The 21,592-nt window shown below is 43.1% G+C and overlaps 1 protein-coding gene across 4 annotated transcripts in view; it reads right to left on the bottom strand.

The window, feature by feature from the left end:
- The window catches only part of RAPH1 (Ras association (RalGDS/AF-6) and pleckstrin homology domains 1), a 281,232-nt gene extending 259,935 nt beyond the window's left edge, over positions 1 to 21,297 (bottom strand). For 3 of the 4 annotated variants that reach the window (XM_068245011.1, XM_068245015.1, XM_068245012.1), the window contains exon 1: positions 21,104 to 21,295. The gene's annotated coding sequence lies outside the window, so the exon portion shown is untranslated. Of the gene's footprint in view, positions 1 to 21,103 lie in introns of all 4 variants that reach the window. The other variant, XM_068245017.1, reaches the window with a different exon arrangement.
- Between the last annotated feature and the right edge of the window lie 295 nt (positions 21,298 to 21,592).

Here is a 21,592-nt window from a genome sequence, read left to right as displayed (position 1 = left end):
ATTTTTTTAATTCAAAATATTTAGTTGCACCACTCTGACACATACAAATATAAATAAACACTCCTTCAAGCCTATGAGCATTTCAGTGCATGCTTTTCACCCTTCTCTTTGCATAACCAGGGTTATACAGGTGGCAGCCATTAGCAATTCCTCCTTTGCTGGACACCATCTACTCCACCAGTTTGCCGGATTATTTGCCGGCAATTTGAAAGGAAGGGAGGGGTTTCTCCAATAAATGTAAATATTTTATATTTGTCATCATGCAGCTGAAAAAAGGCTGCTATTTATTATTATTATTATAATTTAGAAAATAGATTTTATTTCTGAAATCTTGTATTTTTAGTTTGGGTCCATTTTATTTCATAGTCAAAACCAACGTCAGCAAACAAAATGCAAATAACTGAGTTGATATAAATTTATGCAAATGTATGCTGCCTGAAATTGGACAAATGAAATCTTGCCAAGGTGGAATTCGACTGGTCGATCTTCAAGCTGAATACATTTGCATAATGTTGCATCAACTGATGCAGGATTATCTACTAGGGCTGCACGGTTTTTCGGTTCAAAACCGAAACCGCGGTTCGAGGCAAGACGATCTACTGATCGTCAGTGCCTTCGGTTTTTCGGTCCGCTGTCTAACTTGCTTCTGGCCCCGCTGTGCGCTGATTGGCCAGAAGCAGTGAATATGCATAAGTGTTAATGAGCGGGCGGGGGGGGCGGATCCACTCGAGCGAGCGGCGGGCACATGCAGCATTACTAATCACTGGCTAGCGATGGAATGACGGCAGCGGTAGGCGGAGCTGTATGCTTTGTACAGCTCCGCCTACCGCTGCCATCATTCCATCGCTAGCCAGTGATTAGTAATGCTGTATGTGCCCGGCCGCTCTCTCGAGTGGATCCGCCCCCCGCTCATTAACACTTATGCATATTCACTGCTTCTGGCCAATCCGCGCACAGCGGGGCCAGAAGCAGTGATCCTCAACACTAGCGGCTTAACTAACAACATTAAGCTCGACTGAGATTTTCAGCTTGTGCTGCAAGGAGGGCACGTCTGAGTCAAGCGCAGATAGTACCAGACTGGTACTAGCGCTTGACTCAGACGTGCCCTCCTTGCAGCACAAGCTGAAAATCTCCTAGGGAGGAGCCACATGCGGAAGTAGGGGTACGCGTGGAGGGTGAGGACTTGCGGAGGACACGCCGGAACGGGACCCTGCATCTAACATCTAAGCGGCGGCCAGACCGGGAGGTCGCACGGGGGGGGGGAGCCCGTTCATGTACTCCAAAAGCTTTCTGAAATACCTCCTAAACGTGAGTGCAATAGCCCAATAAAGTACTGTTGTTTTTAACAAGCTGCGCAATGAGGTTTTATCATTATTCATTGAGGTACATTGTGTGAAGCAAGTATCCAGTCTAACCTTTGAAGAAGCTGCTGGTGGGAAAGAGGATAAGGAGGATCGAGGGTGAGGGGAACCCATTGATGCCCCAAAAGCGTCTTTGGCCAATGTAATCCAGGCCCTCTACCGTTGGTGAGTGAGGATCTCACAGGGTGATATCGGTGGAGGTGTAGCAGACCAACAGATGGTTATAGGAAGCGCTGATCTGATATTAAGGCATTTATGTGAAGAAACAACTCATTCTTTGGCAGAAGCGCACCTATATATGTGCACATACATGTATTGTTCTTAGGACGCTGGAATACATCATATTGATGGACACTATTTGATCATATTGATCTATCAATCCTCACATAGACAGACTTTGAACTTTGTTTTCCCTTATAGGTGACTCTATATCGTGGTAACCCCATAGTTCCTGTTGCATGCAGTCAGTGTTTGTGGAATCAGCTTTTTGTGGTTTGGGTCCAATAGGAGCTTAAGCGCTGTAGTTGGTTGTGGATATATGTATGTTTATGTATGTGCAGGTTAGTGGCCTTCGTGGGATTGGAGGTGAGCACCTGTCTTTTGGCCCCTCCCATGTGAGGGGTAGTTCATGCCCCACCCTAGATGGTCATTATCTATAAAACTGGATGTGAGAAGCTGTGTCTTTTAGCTATGATTAAGGGCAGAATGGCCCGAAACATGTCAGCTATGTACTTTTACTGTTTTGAGGATCTGTCCTAAATACATTTTGACCATTTTTGAACAGACATCGTTGCGAACCATCCCTTCTTATTGAATCTTTCTATTGGGCTGAGTGGCCTAGGATCCAGCACTGTCTCTTGCAGTTGCAGTGGAGCAGTGTACCCTTCTTTTTATACCGTTCTAAGACAGGTGCTCTTTGTCAAGGTGCACTTAGCAGTCATGCATGCTGAGACACTTGGTTTTGGGCCTTGCAATATCTGATAATGCAAAAGTCCCTGCACGTGCTGTCGCTTTAAATGTATCAGAAGGCTCTGGACTGGAACACAATTTTGAGAATGGATGATTTTCTGTGTTAAACACAAAATTCTGATTTGTTTATGTTATGTAAACGATCATAATTACGAAATTCCCTTTAAACGCGAAGTTTCGCATAATTTGGTGAAATTCATGAAATTTCAATTATGGCCATGATTGTAATTTCGTGAATTACTGGAAATAGTCATAATTAGGTCATTACACTCATCACTACTCTGTATGGCTGATATTGTGGTGAAACCCCTCCCACAGTGTGATGTCAGGACCATGGTTCTGACATCACACTGTGGGAGCCATGTTGCATTGTGGAAAATTACAGCTGTTTCCAAGTGCCCAAAAAGTAAGCAGCATCTCCTTCCACTGCCAGCAGTAAAAAGGTCATCATGTGATAAATGTCAGTAAATCAGGGAGAGAAAAGATTTTACAATGGGCAAACACTGATTAAATCATCTATACATAAGTATTGTAAAAATGAAGCACTTTTGTATTACATTATTTTCACTGGAATTCCTCTTTACTAACCAAAGTATTTGTTTTTGTTAACAGCCATGTATAAAGAGATGTCTCCATCACAATAACTATGGCCTGTTTTTCTGTAGTTTTCATACTCTTTTCAAAGTGATAAAATCAACGCTTTCCTAGATATGATGGAATGAACTGTCAGTAATATTGCCGTGCACAGGCAGTGCATGGCAATATTACCAGTACTAATGCCAGTAGTGTAGCACGCGTTGTGCAATTTAATACAAAAATTTTACCCTAACTGAAAAGGTGCTAACACTTAAAGAGGAACTCCAGTGAAAATAATGTAATAAAAAAGTGCTTTAATTTTACAATAATTATGTATAAATGATTTAGTCAGTGTTTGCCCATTGTAAAATCTTTTAAATCCCTGATATACATTCTGATATTTATTACATGGTGACATTTTTATTGTTGGCAGGTGATGTAGCTGCTGCATGCTTTTTTGGCAGTTGGAAATAGCTAAAAACAGCTATTTCCCACAATGCAATAAGGTTCACAGACAGGAAACTGCCAGGAGTACCATGGTCCTCAGACTTTCTTGTGGGAGGGGTTTCACCACAATATCAGCCATACAGAGCCCCCTGATGGTCTGTTTGTGAAAAGGAATAGATTTCTCATGTAAAAGGGGGTATCAGCTACTGATTGGAATAAAGTTCAATTCTTGGTCAGAGTTTCTCTTTAAAGAGACACTGAAGTCTCTTAAAAATCATCTGTTTATTACAAAATCCTGTGCAACATTACTGTCCTAACAAATGCTGCATCCCTGCGGCTGTAATCTAAATAAATCCCCCCTAACCCCCCCTCCCTCTCCCCCACAAAATAGACTGCTATGTTACCCTATAGCAGTCTTCTCACTGCCGCGATTGGCGCCGATCGCGGGCGTTTTGCGATTAGCGCCAAACGCAAATGTGTTACCTGCAGCATTTTTGGAGCAATTCAAAAGCGATCACGGTATAGTGCTTATAAAGTGCTGACCGGGATCGCTCTGAAATCGCGGAAGTGTCCAGTGATTTTACCATGCTAATCGCGGTAAAATCACTTGCGCAAAAACACTAGCGATAAGCGCTAGCCGTTTGCTATTTTTTTTATGTGAATGGGAGCAATTTTAGGTACCTGGTGTCAGTGGTGGTTGGAGGAGTCGGATGATTTTTGTACCAACTCCACAGCCCTGTTGGATTCATAAGCAATTTCACATCAGCAAGGGTGGCACGTCTGTTTCCAAAATGAACACGACACCCTAGGAAATTACAGTCTGGCTTAGCATACACTAAAAGCCTAAGTTTCTGCGTGCTTCTCACACATGCATCCATCCTACCAAGATGACACATGACAGGCCGAATAATTTTATAGCATCTGCACTTCTATGTTATTTCTTAAACTTAAATAGCATCAGCAAAACAATAATAAATGGGCCCTAATTGCAAGAGGAACCGCACAGCTGTAATGCACAGAGAAAGTGACACACAATTATGGCTCATTGTACTGTGCATATGACAAGTCAACATTTACATGCCTATATTTGATTCTGCTGAGTAATTTAACATGATAACTTGCCATCATGCAAATTGTACAGAAATACCAGTAACATGGAAGGATACACACATCACTCTCTAGCTGCACGCTGGCTATATGCATATTATCCCTGCATTATTGGATTTTTACAGGCAGACAGGAAGTACTTTAAATCAATGGAGGTCATTTCCATTCAGCTAAATGGAGGAGAACATAAATGTTTTAGCATGTTCAAGCTGTTTATACATTAAAGTCTTTAAAAGACTGAAGACTGCAATAATGAGATGGGATCCAATTGTTATTGTAGGCTGGTCATAGGCAGGCAAAGACCCTGCTGAAAGCAATAAATGGACAAAGATCTGCCTATTGGTGAATATTCTAAACCACACTATAGCCTATGGATTGACTTCTTTGGCAAATGCAAAAATTATCACTTTTTTCTTTGATAAATGTGAAAAGGGACTGCACCTGATATTTTCACATTAGAAGGTGTACCTCAGGGCCCTTTCACACCGGCTGTGTTTTTACAAATGCAGGTTGATGTTTGCTGCTCTTTGAGATAGAAAATATTTTAATATGTTTTAATTTTCTGTGTATGTGGTTTTATGCATTTTGTATGTACCTATTCAGAAGAAATATGCCTTGCACCTGTAAAACTATGGTTTTATCCTCTGTCCCCTCCCCCTTTTGGATGTGGTTCAGAGGATCAGGTGTTCAGACAATCCCCTATTTAAGGGGAGTTTACCATTAGTCAGTTAGCTATGATTAAGGGCCTGAATGGCTCGAAACATGTCAGCTCTCTGATGCTTGTCCTAATGTGTTGCTGATGTATATGTCCGAATAAAGTTTGGAACCTTGGACTGGTGCGGACCTTCCGTTTTTTCTGTATTCCTGTGGGCCTGCTGACCTGGTCGTGCACAGCCTTGGCTCCTGTGGGTGATAGCGGTGTTCACAGACTTTGTTACAAACGCAGGTACCGTAAAGTTACAATGGGAATCGTGGAAATGTATTCATACTGAATGCATTTCCGATTGTCTAAAAAGGCAATCGTAGTTCTGCTGTATTATTCCTGTGTTTTGATTGAGGCCAAGATAGTGAAAAACGCAAAATGCTAATGCAATTACATGATCCTTTTGAATATTGGTGTGTGTGTGTGAACAGGGTTGTTTAAACTACTTGCCATTTCTTTTTGCAGCTTGTGTGTGGCAACTTTTATATAGTATGTGTACACTTCAGAGACAGCATTTCGCAGAATGTCCAATCCCATGAAATGTCATAAAATTCTTAAATAACCAAAAGCAGAAGAGACTGCAGAACCTATCCATAATCACTGACACAAAACACAGTCCTGTTGCTCTTAGCAGCTAACCATATTTAAGCTGTCACAATCTAGTCGGAGTTATAATGTACCATCGGTAGAAAGCAGTTATAGACTACAGATCAAATTTTCTTCAACTAATCATTTATTAGCATGTTCCATTGGCTCACAAAGTATGGGGAAAGGGATTCAGGTAATTGGAATGTAATTTTCTCTATGTCTTCACTTCTTTTCACCTTATCCATATCTGTAGCTTTAATGGGTTTAGCCTGAAAGTACTGAGCAGAGCCGTAGCACACTCTGTTAACAGTAAAAATATTTTAAACTCTAGCAAGCTGCTTGATGAAACTTAGGAAAAACAGAAGTCTTCAGACCTGGGCTGTAAATTTCCAGCTATGAAAGTCTTCAAATGTTAACAAAACAACCCTAACATTTACTCTCAATCAGGAAAGTTTTATGCTCCAGCACTAGATTTTTTTGTTGATTTTAAGGATGTCTGAAACAAAACATTTTTAAGCTGTCTAAACATCTTTCCCTACAAACATGCTACAGATTACTCTAACACCACAGTACAACTATCTACAGAGGAAAGATGGCCATTAGACAAGCCCCATCAAGCTTTATGGATATCAGTGTATGAACATGGGCACTCAGCAGGGGAACAGGAAGCATTACTGTGGGAAAATAATAAGGATCAGCTGGAGAAATCAAACTTAGCAAACTGTTCTCTGGAACAGGGTTGGAGTGCAGAGGACAAGTAGGAGAGGGTAAAATGACCATCCAATGTTTTAATGCTGCATAGAATTTCAGATTACTCAGCAAGCTCATGGTGAGCCAGAACGCCTAGGTTCTGGAGGTGTGGTTAACTTACAGGGACAAAGGATTATTTGCATGTTCAGCAGTGATGCATTGTGGGAGACATAATATGCTCACTCCTACTTGAATAATCGCAAAAACCTTTTTTTTTAAAGGGGAACTGAAGAGAGAGGTATATGGAGGCTGTCATGTTTATTTCCTTTTAATCAATACCAGTTGCCTGGCAGCCCTACTGGTCTATTTATCTGCAGTAGTATCTGATTAAAACCAGAAACAAGCATGCAGCTAGTCTTGTCAGATCAGACTTATAAGTCTGAACCACAGAAACACCTGATCTGCTGCATGCTTGTTCAGGGGCTATGGCTAATAGTATTAGAGGCAGAGGATCAGCAGGGATGCCAGGCAACTGGTATTGTCTAAAAGGAAATAAACATGACAGCCTCCATATACCTCTCTCTTCAGTTCCCCTTTAAGAAGGAAAACTTTTGTTCTGCATAGAATGCCAAGCATCTTAAAGGGACTCCGAGCACCTCTCATGGTCATGCCTTTAAGACTCCGACCAGTACTGCAAAGTACTTAAAGATGCATACCTTTCTGTAGCTCTCCTCTTTCATTTGATGCCTGAATCGCCATTCTACACCAAATAGTTTTCGTTTGATTTCAATTTAAAAATTGCGGCTGCCATCTTGGCTGTGTTATAACTTCCGGGTCACCCCTGTCTTCTCTGTTAGAGAAGTGCATCACTGAATGAAGCAGGAAGAGGAAGTGACATGCATGGCCATTGCAAGAGGCTCCCCCAGAGGGGTCATAGCACGACTTTGTTGGAAGTAGTCTGGCTTAAAGGCATGCCCATGAGAGGCACTCGGAGTCCCTTTAAAAACAAAAGGAGGACAAAAACAAACAGGTGACCTGCCATCAGACTGTAGCATGGGGCTGGGCAGAAGCCAGGGACGTCTAGTGATTTCTGAGTTTTTTTTATTACTGTCAATGGAGGTGGCTCCTAAAATTCTCCTTTTAATTCCTAGCAAGCAACAAGTGTCTATGGCTCAGCCTAGTGCCTCTGAACGACAGAGGTGCTAGGCTGAGACAGACACCTGTTGCTCTATGCTCAATCCCCTATTGCCTGATGAAGCGGGGTCACACCTGCTAAACTGGTTGCCATGACCCTTTGAGAGTGTATATATAAATTTGCTTGTTGATATATCAACCTGTTTTTGTGTCTGCTTGGAGGGGGTAAGTCCACCACTGCCTCCCCAGTTTTAAAAAAATGTTTTAGCTACTTTTATCCTTTTGGCGCCTCTATTCATCTCCACATTGTTCGAGTCCACCCATGGTGGAAGGGTGTTAACCCCTTGTTTCCAGATTTACAGAGAGCGACTTCTTAATCCTGAGTGGGGACAGGTCTAATCTCCCCACCTGCATTTATAGTGGTTGCCTTAGTGGTAACCCATGTTTGTGAGCATAACTTTACATATTTGCCTCTAATCACCTTCATCAATACAGTACATACTGCACTATATTGGGCTCTCTGTGTTCTCTATCGTTTTCTAACTGAAAAGTCTTTATTCCACATGATTACTGAAGAAATTAACTTCTCTGTGTTCCCTGTTTGTTTATGCAGTGCTATGACCCCACAGTGGCGCATATAATAAGAGGCGCCATTAGTGGGCTTCATAGCAATGAGACTGCTGCTGACAAGCTGCAGAGAAATCTTCTCAGCACAGGCCAGTAACCGGGAGCAACAGAAGCACCACTGCTGTACATATGCCAGTTTATACTTGAATACTCGGGGGGGACCGCAAACAGGTATGCCACAACTTCCTCACTGGCAGGCAGGCAGGCAGGGGTTTACACGGCCATCACAATTTACCAGCAGCACTCTGCACATGGTGGGGGGGGGGGGGGGGTTGCTTTATTTCAGCACGGACGCTAATTGGAGAAAGAAAGAGGCACCACTGCGTGTTTTTATGTTGTGGTGGGGGGTGCACAGGGGCATGTAGGCCTGAAGGATAAATCGCTTGGGGATCGAAATCGCGATCACGGAAACGGCGATTCTGTGATCGTCATAGTGGCGATTACATCCCCCTCTGCAGGCAGTACCCTCTCCCGCCGTGCACAGCTTGCCGCTACGTGCAGCGGCGGCTCAGCGGGTCCTTTGATGCTATGGAGGTGGCTTACTCTCTCCTCAACCTCCGTGTACACTGACTGCAGCCTATCAGATGAGCGGGCAGCTGACTCTGCCCACAGGCTCTTGCGGCAGCTCACTCCTCCCAGCGCCTCCATGTCATTGGCTGGGCGGATGGCAGACTCCGCCCACAGGCTCTCAATCTTGCATAGCTCACTCATCCCGAGTCCACATCACTAGCTGGGGGGGGGGGGCAGAGTCTGCCCTGTCTATCAATTGCAGTATCACGGGTGGCAGACTCCGCCCATTAGCCTGTCAATCAACATTTTTGCACTGCCTCCAAAAAAATCAGGATTCGAAACGAAATCGCAATTTCTGACAAATCGTGCAATTCAATATTTTCCTAAAATCGTCCAGGTCTAGGGGCATGGCACTCTGCCTATGGCGCAAGTATAAGTCGAGACCCCCATTTTTGGTCCCAAAAGATTGGCTTATAATGAAGTGTATACGATATACACTCACTTAAAAGATTAGGAACACCTGTTCAATTTCTCATTAATACAATTATCTAATCAACCAATCACATGGCAGTTGCTTAAATGCATTTAGGGGTGTGGTCCTGGTCAAGACAATCTCCTGAACTCCAAACTGAATGTCAGAATGGGAAAGAAAGGTGATTGCAGCAATTTTGAGCGTGGCATGGTTGTTGGTGCCAGACGGGCCGGTCTGAGTATTTCACAGTCTGCTCAGTTCCTGGGATTTTTCACGCACAACCATTTCCAGGGTTTACAAAGAATGGTGTGAAAAGGGAAAAACATCCAGTATACGGCAGTCCTGTGGGCTAAAATGCCTTGTTGATGCTAGAGGTCAGAGGAGAATGGGCCGACTGATTCAAGTTGATAGAAGAGCAACGTTGACTGAAATAACCACTAGTTACAACCGAGGTATGCAGCAAAGCATTTGTGAAGCCACAACACGCACAACCTTGAGGCGGATGGGCTACAACAGCAGAAAACCCCACCGGGTACCACTCATCTTCACTACAAATAGGAAAAAGAAGCTACAGTTTGCTCAAGCTCACCAAAATTAGTTGAAGACTGGAAAAATGTTGCCTGGTCTGAGGAGTCTCGATAGAGTTAGAATTTGTCATAAACAGAATGAAAACTTGGATCCATCATGCCTTGGTGGTGGTGTAATAATGGTGGTGTAATGGTGTGGGGGATGTTTTCTTGGCACACGTTAGGCCCCTTAGTGCCAAATGGGCATCGTTTAAATGCCACGGACTACCTGAGCCTTGTTTCTGACCATGTCCGTCCCTTCATGACCACCATGTACCCATCCTCTGATGGCTACTTCCAGCAGGATAATGCACCCTGTCACAAAGCTCGAATCATTTCAAATTGGTTTCTTGAACATACAATGAGTTCACTGTACTAAAATGGCCCCAACAGTCACCAGATCTCAACCCAATAATGCATCTTTGGGATGTGATGGAACGGGAGCTTCGTGCCCTGGATGTGCATCCCACAAATCTCCATCAATTGCAAGATGCTATCCTATCAACATTTCTAAAGAATGCATTCAGCACCTTGTTGAATCAATGCCACATAGAATTAAGGCAGTTCTGAAGACGAAAGGGGGTCAAACACTGTATTAGTATGGTGTTCCTAATAATCCTTTAGGTGAGTGTATATACAATTCAATAATGGGTCATCTTCGTTTGTGTTAATGTTTGAAATAAACACAGGATCATTTCACATTTTCAGCAAATCTGGCCCTGAATGTTAGGTATTTTGTCAACTGTGTGACTGAACTACAAGGAAATTAAAACATCCTCTGTGTGTATACATGTAATAAAGTTTTCCATGCAGTATTTCAGTCACAGTTTCACACAGCACAGAATGATCCCTGCTGCTGCCTGAAACTGCATTACAAACCATAAATTCTTCAGTAATGGAGGGATACTGATTGAATCCAGAAGATAAGATATGTGACCAGTTGCATTTCATTTGTGTCAGAGCTCAGCTGGAAGACACATCTGACCTCCTGCTGGCTGGAGAAGGCATGCACTTCAGTCAGATATTGTGCAAGTCCATGTCATTAGATTGAAGTAGTTTTGAAAATAAAATATTTTCCATCTAGCACACCCCCGCACAGTTCTTCTTCCACACATGTTCAGGGGGTCCTGAGCTATAAAGTAAAAACTGACAGTGGTAAACCGTGCCTATCCATTGCTAGTAGCTGTAAAAGGAATCAATCCAAAGTGTGGAGATCCATGGCTGGGAGAGGCCCACCAACTAAAGAGCTTGTTCACTTTCACGGAAGGTAAACTCTATTGAAGCAAACTCAGCCTGCAGCTACTAACCAGGGATGGACAAGTCCTAGCAGATAGACAGACTGCTTAATATTTCCTGATGGTCCCTAACAACTTCTGAGTTGTTTTTTTTTGCTAATTAGCTTTAAATGTGAAAGCAATAGAGAATTATTAGTATCTCATTGACCATTGCAGCAGCTGACTCGTGAATGCCATACTAATAATATTTCCACCATCGCTATAAACCAATTTATGAAACAAGATACTGAATGCATACTAGAAGATGCAATGTTATTCTCAGGGTTTTGTAAAGCTGCATCAAGTGGTAAGTGGGAGGAAAAATAAACATAGCCAAAAAAAAAAAAAAAAACAATGTTCCAGTTCCTTCTTGGAAGGGACTGTGCTGTGCAGATATGAAAACTGAGCGAATACATTTTCCCAAAAGGAAAGAGCGCCACTGGCCCAGGCCAGAACACACAAGTCAATATACACCACAAAACCGACCAACAATGTTGATTAAAAAAAAAATGGAATTGTCCAAAGGCCCATACACACGTCGGATTTCCGCGAACGACGGGTCGTTTGAACGTCCCGTTGTTCCGTCGTTCGCCCGCTAAATCGGGCGTGTGTACAGGCTGTCGTTCGCTTGATAAGGGTGAGTTTGAGCGATCCGTCGTTCGCGGAAATCCGACGTGTGTATGGGCCTTAATAATGAGGAGTGAATTGTCCTGCTGACCATTTAGGAGTGAACAATAAACATGGTAGAAAATATATAATAATCATGCACTATAAAACTGATCAATCAATATAATGTAGTAGGTGTAGAAAACCCGATGGAACTTGTTGAGAACAAAAGTTAATGTCTTCATGTGAATTTTGCATCCCTGTCCAATTTAATATGGATTGGGAAATCGACCAAGGCTGGCCGGTCAACTGCCCATGTGTATTAGTCCTAAAGCTACGTACTTGCCTTAGACTTTATTTGGCCAACATGATGAATGATTGCTTTACGGAGAATGTAGAGCGACTACAGGTGTCCCCTGATCTCACTGAATACATGCTTAGCGACCAGTTATACTGTTTTAATAACACCTGACACTTGTTATACTACTGTTGTCATCCTCACCTCATCTTTCTATAGGTCTTATGCATAAAGTACTTGTATATTTTCCATGCGCATGTAGTGCACAGCAAACACACACCAGGGGTGCAGCGTGCTATACGCCATTAGCATAGTACACATTAGAAGGGTTAACATGTGCATTGCTATGGTAATGTACAGTGCACTATTTAAGCAAGTAGTGCACCATGTGCATAACACTGGTTGTTTCCTTGGCATTAGTACCTGTAAAATTGCTGTGCACTTCCTGCACACATTCAGTTTGCTAGGGCCTCATGCATCAATCCCTATAGAATCAAACATGCTACTTAGCAGATATTGGAGCCACATATCTGTACTATGATAGCTCCTAATTAGTCGGCTAAAACATTCACAAGCATTTCGGGGTGACAGTAACAGAGTGTGTACATAGTTTAAGTCTAATTAGTGATTTACTCCTACGGTACAATCGCCAGAAAGGGGGGGGGGGGGGGTTGGGGAAGCATGTAAACCAATTGTTAAATATAGCCAGTGTTCTCCCCAGAATTATTTTCCAGCCGGGTGGCATGAAATTGTAGCCGGGTGGCATGAAAAAGCAGCCGGGTGGGGAGAGATGAAAATGCAGGGCAACTCTGCTTACAGCATAGGAGGTGGTGAGGAGGGGAGCCAATGACAGCCGGGTGGTCAACAAATCTAGCCGGGTGGAGCACCCGGCTAAAAGAGCCTGGGGAGAACACTGATAGCAAGGAAGCTGAAGGCCAAGAGGATCACCAAAACAATGACACCTTGTAACATCTGAACACACTGCCAGAAGAAGAGAACAAAGCTGTACAGAAACTCCATAGCAACACAGCACAAGCCATGATGTCCTTTTCATATCATGTATACATACATACCAGATATACACAATGACGAGAACATTATTTTGACATGTAAGTTCTCAGCAACCATGTATCAAATGCATTCAGGTCACATCTATAATGAACTGAACCGTAAAAGTAAAGTAGTCAATATAGAACTTTAGGAGAGTATATAATCCAATGGAATAAACTGACAGATTCCAGTAATTTGGGATGATATAGTCAAGCAAGGGCTATTTTCAGATTGATAACAAGCACTCCAAGCAATACGCTGGAAAATCACCGCTCAACTGGCAGCTGATTCTAACCCTTCTATAGAGGAAGCGTGCACCACATTACAGGCAATAGATACTATCTCCCAACTGCATAAGCAAAGACATGGCAGTCTTGGGAAAAGCCTTCATTGCTAAGGCACATTTCTCTGCCAAACTTTTAGGCCTCTTTCACAGTAGGACGTTGCGTTTTGATGCGACGTTAAAGTGTGCACTGTGAATGGGGCATTGATTTTTCATTGCAGTCAGTTATTCTGCGTTAAATGTTATTTTAACGTGCGACTTTAACGTCGCACTGTGAAAGCGGCCTTAAAGGATCGAGTTTCATGGTAGTGAACCCTGAATTTGTGCTCCAATCACAGGCTGGTGTGTTCATTTATCAGCTACTGCCTAATTGGTCAGCAGATTGTGGGTTTGAGTGTCCTATGGCCATTTGCATAGTTTGTGAATTCTATCAAAGTTTATCAGGAAATCTAAGTAGAGAATAACATGGAGGCTTCCTAGCTGTCATGCAATTCTTTTATGCTAGGTAAACACCATACAATTTTCTTGCAGATTTACCTGCCAGATCGATTATTTGCAACATGTCCAATCTGAATTTTTGATAGATTTTACGACTTTCTGATAGTTTTTCCGATCGATTGGCAAATCAAAAAAAAAAAAAAATCATTCAAAGTTCAAATGACATGTTGGAAATAACCGATCTGGTAGGTAAATCTGCAAGAAAATTATATGGTGGGTACCTAGCATTAGTCACACACCTGCAATAAGCATACAGCCGGTGAGTCAGAACATTTGATCTGCATCCATCCTGAGTCCCTGACCCACAATGAGTAAATGCATAAGCATAAGCACATGGTAAAAGGAGGCCAGCAATGCAATTTTTCATTTTCCTCTCACTTCAGGTTTACATTAAAGCCCCTGTGCAGGAAAAAAAACAACAACCTTATATTCTATTATTTCTTATTATATTATCATCATCTCATTTTCCTCCCCTTATACAGTAGTTAGTTTGCAATACAGTGGAACCTTAGTTTGGGAGCATAATCCGTTCCAAAAACATGCTTGTAATCCAAGGCACTCTTATATCAAAGCAAATCTCTCCATAACAATTCATGGAAACCCAGTTGATTCCTTCCACAATCCAAAAACAGTTACAGTAAAATAGTATAAAATAAAAACAGTATAAATAGTATAGTAGTATAAAACTTGTAAACAAGACTTTCACTACAAATAATTGAATCATTGCCATCTGTGGGCTCACCCTAATCTTTTTTGTGTGGCTTTAACAAGGAACTTATCCAGTGACAGTTAAGGTAGCCATACATCTAACGATGTATGGGAAGATTCCACCAAGAGGCAAATCTCTCTCATCGAATCTGATAAGAGAGATCTGTCAGCTGCCCATACACTACAGGCCAATTCCCAATTAATCTCAGCATGAAAGCTCTCAGGAATCGGCCTTGTGCGCCGCATATGTCCGCCTCGCCGCCCGACACTGTGCCCCCCCAATGTAAATACCCCCCCCATGCCCAGTGTAAAGTGTATACATTACCTCTCCGCAGCCTCCGCTTGTCCCCCGCTGGCTTCTGGGATTCCTCCACTGCATACACGCATGCTCCACATGGTTTTCTAGCAAGGGCTTGCGTGTGACGTCACATGCATGCCCTTACTAGGAAACCACGTGGGGTGTGAGTGTATGGAGAAGGGATTGCACCTGGAGCAGTGGAGGGACAAGTGGAGGTAATGTACTCACTTTATACGGGGCAACGGCGGGACATTTACATTGGGGGACAGCGTCAGGGGTTTTGTCACGTTAGTCGGGAAATTTCACGCCGAAATTTCGTGCCGATAAAGTTGCACCGGCAGTGGATAAAATGTATGGGAAGGGTGCGCCGATAACGGGGTGCATTAAATTTTCTTTTTTTAATTTAATGCGCCGTTATCAGCGAACCCTTCCCATACATTTTATCCACTGCCGGTGCGACTTTATCGGCACATCTCATTTTTTTGCTCATTCCTGACGTCACTTCCTGTTCACTGTGGCATCTTCCCATTGGCTCCCGACCATTACCTCTTCTATTTAACATGCTAAAGCGTCCTCAACCAGCACAGAGGCGCTCAGTGTTGATGATACTGGCAGATGGTAAGTCATACTCACACTTATGCTACGTACACACATGCGACAACGATCGTTCGTTGTAAACGACGAACGAACTTTTAATTGATGAGAGAACGACCCAAGTAAAGTTAGTTTTTAAATGTGTGTAACGATCTGATCGTTAGAACGAACGTTATATCACGTAAAGCAACTATTGCGCTTGCGCATAAAATGAGAAGTTTCATGGAGAAATATCGAAATGCGCATGTCAAGCCTAGTAAGAACGACCGTTTCCAACGATGTACTACTTTTGAAAACGATCGTCGTTGGAAAAAATCCGCCAAGCTAGATCGTTCGGTTTTAACGATCTAGCTCGTCCGTCGTTAGACTTAAAGAGACTCCGTAACAAAAATTGCATCCTGTTTTTTATCATCCTACAAGTTCCAAAAGCTATTCTAATGTGTTCTGGCTTACTGCAGCACTTCCTACTATCACAGTCTCTGTAATAAATCAATGTATCTTTCCCCTGTCAGACTTGTCAGCCTGTGTCTGGAAGGCTGCCAAGTTCTTCAGTGTTGTGGTTCTGCTATGAACTCCCCCTTCCAGGCCCCTCTATGCACACTGCCTGTGTATTATTTAGATTAGGGCAGCTTCTCTCTTATCTTTTACAAGCTGGATAAATCATCCACTGAGCTGGCTGGGCTTTCACATACTGAGGAATTACAGACAAAGGCAAAGCTGTTTGCAGGAAGAAACGAGCAGCCTGAAACTTCAGTGCATGAGAACTGCAGGGGGAAAGAAACACACAAATGATCTCTTGAGATTCAAAAGGAAGGGTGTATACAGCCCGCTTGTGTATGGATGCATTTTCTATGTGTGGACATACTGTACATCAATCTACTTCCTGTTTTGGTGGCCATTTTGTTTGTTTACAAACAAACTTTTTAAAACAGTTTTTAACCACTTTTAATGCGGCGAGGAGCGGCGAAATTGTGACAAAGGGTAATAGGAGATGTCCCCTAACGCACTGGTATGTTTACTTTTGTGCGATTTTAACAATACAGATTCTCTTTAATGATCGTTGGTTTCTTTTTTTTTAAACGATCGTCGTTTGGAACAATCAGGGAACGATCGTTTCAAACGACTATAGTCGCATGTGTGTATGCACCTTTAGACTAGAAATAGCTTGGACACTAATTCCTGCCACAATTCTTTGTCGATTGCATGTATTTCAAACACAGGTTCATGCACATGCATGCAAATTTATGCAACATATTTTTATGCCACTATTGAGATATATTCATAGCCAAATCAATGTCCGAATAATCAGAATGTTTTTGCCAAAGCACTACAGTTTCATTTACTCTATTGTCTCTGTTACAGCTGTTTACTCCTATCTGTTATTGCCTGATGAAGCGGGTTTGTATCCCGCGAAACGCAATGCACTTTATTTGGCGTATCCAATAAAATTGTTTTGACTGAAAATCCACAGTCGTATGTTCTGCTTGGAGGAGGTAAGTCCGCCACTACCTCCTCTATTACCAAGATGGGTTTTTAAGTTCTTTTAGTGTTTATCCTGTTGGCGCCTCTGTTATCCTATTATCTCCCCAACATACAGTCCTTTCTGATACCTAAACCTAAGGGCTAGTTCGCAGTGCTCAGTAGCGGTGCAAAATAATTCTGCATGTCAACTCACTGCCCATGCAATTCTATGGGCACGTCCACAGTACTGCATTTTAATAGGGGCCCGTTTTCACTGGCCGCATTGCCGCTGTGTGGTCCAATCATCACACCGCACACATCCGCGGGCAGTTCCAGTCACGCCATGATGCGGCTCCATATAACCGCTATGGGACACGGATGCGAACTGTGGAAAACTGCAGCATGCTATCCATAAATTTAGCTGCGTTGCACTGTGACCAGAAATTTGCACCAATAGAAACAGTTCCATTGACTAGCAAAAGCTGCAGTGTACATGCGGTGCAATGATGACATCGAGTATAGTGTAAAAGGGCCCTCTATCGCGTTATTCTAACCCACTGCAAGCAGGATTTGTATTAAAGTCTATGTTCAGTCTCCATTACGGTTCACACTCCTAATGCGTGTTATGCAATGGATCACAGTGAATCCAGATTAATTGTTAAATCTAACTTGCCCCCACCTATCTCCTAACATCAGTCATCTTAAAATATCTCCTAACCAGAACCACTAGCTTATCCCAATGTTCACCCTCACCATCCTCATTAGCAGCAGGAATTTTCAGCACCAGTGCTCGGTTAAAGTTTGTAGAGAACTCTAGTCTAGACCATTCTCCACTCATACACAGGGCTATAATCCCTATCTTGGTCATTTTGTCTAAATATGGCACCAGCCGGACCACAGAGGACCACTGGAATGGACACTACACTGTCTGCTCCAGCTGGCCACAAATGATCCAGCGCAAGTGGGAACACAGCCTTAGGGCCCATTCACACTTGAGATCACAAAATGCTAGCGTTATGCACAGGTGATTCTTGCGCGATTAGCACGTAAAAAAAAAAAAAATCACTGGACATATTTGAGCGATATACATTGCATAGTTACATAGTTATTTGGGTTGAAAAAAGACATACGTTCATCGAGTTCAACCAGAATTGCAATCGTGATCGCTCAAAAAAAAAAAAAAAAAAAACGTTCAGCTCTAATTGTGAATCACTGCCATAGAGTTTACACTGCACTAGCACTTTCAAAAGCGCTACATATCGCTGGCAATTAGCGGTAAACACCCACTTATCGCCCAAGTGTGAACGAGCCCTCAGTGTAGCAGATGTCCTTTCTCAAGAAGACTGAAAAGAACAGAAAGCCTTTTCTGATCCCAAATGCATTTCAATGTATGTATCATTCTATTGGCAGAAGGCTTTGAAGCCTTTCAAAGTGGACATACATGTCCAGTCACTGTCTCAAGTTTATCAGCAACATTAAAGGGGACTTTTACTATACATGACATGGGGAGGAAGATTTATCACAAGTGCAAGGAAAATTAGAGCAAAGTGGATCAGTTACTCAAATTGACTAATCAAAACACTTTAACGGCAGAAAACGGATTGGTTTGGGCAACTTTTATATTTGTTCTTCTCATTGGTAGCTTCATGGCTGCTTTCATTAACGATACTCTGGGCAAAATATTGTGTGTCAGTGCCAGGACACAAAGGTTTTTTGCACATGTAAACCTTGGATTATATCTCCACTTTACAACAAACTGCTCAAATAAGAAACTTTTCAGTGAAAATATATTCAAGTGTCCTTCCATTCTCTGGAATCATGATCTAAAACGTTCTCATAATTACGCTTTACAATTATGTTACACAGCTTTAATGCTAGTGATATATGGTGATATGTAACAAACACTGGAATGGAACTGTGCCAAACTGAGAAAGTTTAACATCAAACACCACAACTATAAAACTGCACACAACTTAAATTCCGTTGCCTGGGACTCGATCCCTCTGACAGTTTGAGAACCGATGCTCTGCAGGCTAGGGATGTGTGCTGTTGCTATGGAGTGAAAAAAGAGCTGACGAAGCAACCCAGAGTGGGCGGAGTGTGTGAAAGAACAATGCTCTTGGCCTATGCTCGCCACTGACACATCAAGAGAGGTCATATCAGGTGACTGTTATATGGGCAAATGAAATACAGTTAGGGCTGGTTCAGACAGGCGCTTAAAAGGAATCAGCCGCTGCTTTCATTCATATGGATGGAAGAGACTGTTTAGACTAGGGCTGTGGAGTCTGTACTAAAAACATCCAAGCCTCATTTTATGAAACCACAGACTCCGACTCCAAATACAGGTACCCAAAATGCCTCTGACTCCTCGGCCATGGTTTAAACAACGGTATTTACATTTCCTGGCATTCACATAAACGTAGAGGTGCTAGTCTACTTTAGGGGCCCCAGCAGGAATCCTCATAGGGAACAGCTCTCCAATCACAGCACCCTCTTACAGCACAAAGCATTGTGATTGGCCAAATAGTGATTGGCCAAACGCGTTGTCTACAGTGTAACCTTTTTCATTTTTAATAAAAAAGACTCCTTTTTTCCACCCACGTGAGTCTTCTTTGGAGGTAAGAGACCTCCTTTATTATTAAGATAATATTGCCTATACAGTGTTCTCCCTAGAATTTTTTTACAGCTGGGTGGCATGAAAAAGTAGCTGGGTGGGGTGTGAGGGAGGAATGCAGGGCTGAAGTAACTCTACTTACAGAATAGGAGGTGAGCCGATGACAGCCAGGTGCTCACCAAAATTAGCCGGGTAAAGCACCCAGCTAAAAGAGCCTGGGGAGAACCCTGCTATACTAATATTCCTGGGCACCTCCACCGACTTGCTTTCACTTGTCCATTGGAAACCTATGAAGTTTATGAGGTTGCCGTCCACCCAATTCCGTAAGCAGAATTTCTCTATGAGGATTCCTGATGAGTAACCTAAACTAGACTAACACCAACATAGATCCCATCCGTCCTTCGGCTATTTTTGGCGGTTCCGCGTACCCCACAGGGTCAAAAAAACGTCAATGAAACACCGGTAACTGCAGCCATAAAAAAAGAAGAAAAGCATTTCCACCGGCTAAATGAGCCACCAATGCCTCCAAGAGGTCTGCGTGAACTGGGCCTTAAGGTGCGTACACACGCACTACGGCCGCCAATGACGGGTCTATCAGACCCTCCCGCTGGGTGGACTTTCAGCAGACTGTAGTGCGTGTTTACGCACTGTTGGCGGACTGATAAGGCTGTTCCTGAATGATCCGCTCAGCGGATCGTTCAGAAACAGCCTTATCAGTCCACCGACAGCGCATACACACGCGCATATTGTCGGCTAAAGACCTGCAGCGGGAGGGTCCGGCAGACCCGTCGTTGCATCTGGTATGGCGTGTGTACGAGGCTTTACCCATAAAGTCAAGTACCATGGGGAAGAGGCGGAGAAGAAAGCAACAAGCTGGAGGTGCCTTACAATAGTGGCCGTTTACTGAATCACTGTAGGGGGAATAACTTTACAATGTTGTGGGATATCTGTACACACACTAGATTTTCATCCAAGATGATCATGAACAATGGGTAACAAAATCTTGCATTGTTACTTCTATACATTTTACTTGGACAACTGTCTATATTAAATACTGTCACAATATATGTTATTCATCTTTGTATTCTGCACCCATGGTTAATATTTACTGTGTACCCTCTCATAGAAAATTATAGTAATAATAATAAATTACAATAGACTGCTAACCATATGCATTAGATGGGTTACTCCTGCTGCCCAAACACAAATACTGTACACACCAACTAAACTGAACCTATGTAGAATCAGCCCCAACACGACACATGTATTATCTGTTGCCCCAGGGGAGGAAGCATACAGCAATAGCAATACTACAAGGCACATACTTCTGGCTGCTTTCAAGAGAGCATGTTTTATGATTTGGACAGTGTCTGACAACCAACACCCAGACTATATACAGCGATCAGAGAATGGCTCATCTTCTCATTCATTGTAGTGTAGGATGTACCGGCCTGGAACTACACACCGGTGACAGCAGACAATCTAGCCCTTGACGAAGGCCAATATTATGTGAGCAGCACAATGAAGCTGTTACTATGTAACATGTCTGTCCATGTGCTGTGTTCCATCCCACACCCTGTACTGTACAGTACATCCTGATCCAGGCCCCCTGTCATCTGCTGCCACACACAGCAGCAGCTTCCCCAGCGACCGCACACTCCTCTCTTACCTCGGCAACGGCGCCCACACGGCGACGGTGTACTCCCGCTGTATTCCCAGTGCGGTGCCCGGGCACAATACACACAGCCGGCAGCCTCTAACCTCCTCTCAGCTCCCGGCTTCAGAGTGATGGCAGGCAGCATTAGGGAGGAGGGGGTCAGGGAGGAGGGGAGGATAGGAGAAGGAGGAGTGGAGAGAAAGGGAGGCTCTTCCTGCCGCTTCCACAATTCTCTTTCTCTCCTGCAGGGAATGCTAGAGCACAATCCCTGCTGCTCACGACTAGTAGCTTTTCTCTTCTACAGGGAAGAACGTGTCCCTGTATGCTTCTGTGCTCTCCTTAGTGCTGACACCGACTGTCCCTTCTTACCTGTATATAGCGGATCATCGATATTATAATATTTATTATGTATTAGTAAAAAAGAAATCCCCAGCATTCCTTTGGTCGTGTATATTCCAAGCTCCTCCCCGACACTCAGCAGGTGTTGTAGAGATTTCTTGG

This window comes from Hyperolius riggenbachi, chromosome 7 (assembly GCF_040937935.1).
Source record: "Hyperolius riggenbachi isolate aHypRig1 chromosome 7, aHypRig1.pri, whole genome shotgun sequence".
NCBI lineage: Eukaryota > Metazoa > Chordata > Amphibia > Anura > Hyperoliidae > Hyperolius > Hyperolius riggenbachi.
Note: the sequence above shows the minus strand (reverse complement) of the source record. Positions and strands in the feature narration are given on the sequence as shown.